This window comes from Tachysurus vachellii, chromosome 21, assembly GCF_030014155.1.
Source record: "Tachysurus vachellii isolate PV-2020 chromosome 21, HZAU_Pvac_v1, whole genome shotgun sequence".
NCBI lineage: Eukaryota > Metazoa > Chordata > Actinopteri > Siluriformes > Bagridae > Tachysurus > Tachysurus vachellii.
In genome coordinates this window covers 846,001-848,493 of record NC_083480.1, presented here as the reverse complement: position 1 = coordinate 848,493, position 2,493 = coordinate 846,001, and positions in this window count along the sequence as shown.

Below are 2,493 nucleotides of genomic sequence, written 5' to 3'. Positions count from 1 at the left end.
GCGTGTCGGTGTACCGTACTGTTTAGTAGGTTAGTGCTGCGCGTGTCGGTGTACCGTACTGTTTAGTAGGTTAGTGCTGCGCGTGTCGGTGTACCGTACTGTTTAGTAGGTTAGTGCTGCGCGTGTCGGTGTACCGTACTGTTTAGTAGGTTAGTGCTGCGCGTGTCGGTGTACCGTACTGTTTAGTAGGTTAGTGCTGCGCGTGTCGGTGTACCGTACTGTTTAGCGCTGCGCGTGCCGGTGTACCGTACTGTTTATTAGGTTAGTGCTGCGCGTGCCGGTGTACCGTAATGAAGGACTGTTCTGTTCTCTACATTTCACATAAACAGAAAAACAATATACAAAAAAAGAGATTCACAAAACGCCAGAGATCCTGAAATACACACAATATGGCCAAAAGTATGTATCTTGAACAACTGTCTGATCCACCCTGATGAGATGGCTGTGCTCCTGATCTGTCTGATCAGACATCAGTAACTACAGACCGGTATCACTTCTCTCGTTTCTTTCAAAAATTCTTGAACGCATTGTCTTTAATCAACTGTCTGTCTATCTCTCACAGAACAACCTCCAAGACCCCAACCAGTCTGGCTTTAAAGCAGCTCATTCCACAGAGACAGCCCTTTTAGATGTCTCTGAGAAACTACATGCTGCTAGATCAGCCAATCTCTCATCTGTCCTTATCCTCCTTGACCTTTCAGCAGCGTTTGATACGGTCAACCATAAGACTCTCTTAGCCACCCTCAGGAGTCTTGGGATATGCGGATCAGCTTGGGAATGGTTCGCTTCCTACCTGGAAGGACGCTCATATCAGGTAACATGGAGGGGAGTGACATCTGCTCCACGCAGACTCTCCACTGGCGTCCCACAAGGCTCAGTACTTGGTCCTCTTCTTTTCTCCCTGTATACTCACTCTCTTGGTGAAGTTATTTCCTCACATGGGTTCTCTTACCACTGCTATGCTGATGATACACAACTTATCTTCTCTTTCCCACCCGCAGATGCCACAGCTTCTGACCGGATCTCTGCATGTCTGGCAGAAATTTCATCATGGATGACTGCTCATCAGTTAAAGCTTAATCCTAGCAAAACTGAGCTGCTCTTCATCCCAGGTGATTCATCCCCAGGTCATGATCTTGCTATATCCTTGCACAACGATCTGATCTCCCCTTCAGCCACAGCTCGCAACCTTGGGGTAACCATGGACAATCAACTGTCCTTTTCCTCTCATGTTGCTAATGTGACTCGCTCATGTCGGTTTCTTCTCTACAACATTAGAAGGATTCGACCATTTCTGTCCACACAGGCTGCTCAGGTACTTGTTCAGTCTCTTGTCATTTCTAGACTGGATTACTGCAATGCACTGCTGGCAGGTCTACCTATGAACGCAATCCGTCCTCTGCAAATGATCCAAAATGCAGCTGCCCGGCTTGTTTTCAACCTGCCAAAGTTCTCTCATACCACCCCGCTGCTGCGATCCCTCCACTGGCTTCCGGTAGCTGCACGCATCAGATTCAAAACACTGATGCTGGCCTACAAAGCCAAAAATGGACCAGCTCCCTATTACCTCAAAGCCCTCATCACTCCTCGCACTGCACCCCGCACCCTCCGATCTACCAGCACTGCTCGACTGGTTCCACCATCTCTCAGGGTAAGAGGCAAGTATACTACAAGACTCTTCTCTGTACTGGCACCAAGGTGGTGGAACGAACTTCCCCTAGAGGTCCGGACAGCTGAGTCACTGGCTATTTTCAAGCGGCGGTTGAAGACCTACTTATTCAGGAAACACTTCAACTAGCACTTCTTTCATTATCTTTTGCATTTAAAAAAAAAAACAAAAACAAAAAAAAAACACACCTTTGACACTTTCATTGTAACTTTGAACAAATGTTTTAAACTCATGGTATCTTAAGTATGTAACTTAGTGATCCAGCATTAATGTATTCAATGTTAGAGATTTAAGCACTTATGTACGTCGCTCTGGATAAGGGCGTCTGCCAAATGCTGTAAATGTAAATGTAAATGATCCATCCTGTATATGCTCCCAATTGGTCAAATAATGAAAAAGAACCAAATTTCTTACCACAGCTATGCAGATGACACCCAGATATACTTAGCCCTGTCCCCTAATGACTACAGCCCCATTGACTCTCTATGTAAGTGCATTGATGAAATTAACAGTTGGATGCGTCAAAACTTCCTCCAGTTAAACAAAGACAAAACCGAAGTCATTGTATTCGGAAATAAAGATGAAACTCTCAAGGTTAACACACACCTTGACTATAGGGGTCTAAAGACACAAAATAAAGTCAGAAATCTTGGTGTAATTTTAGAGTCTGACCTTAATTTCAGTAGTCATGTGAAAGCGATAAGCAAATCAGCTTACTACCATCTCAGAAATATTGCCAGAATTAGATGTTTTGTCTCAAGACAGGACTTAGAGAAACTTGTTCATGCTTTCATGCTTTTAAAATCTTTAAATCAAGAATAAAA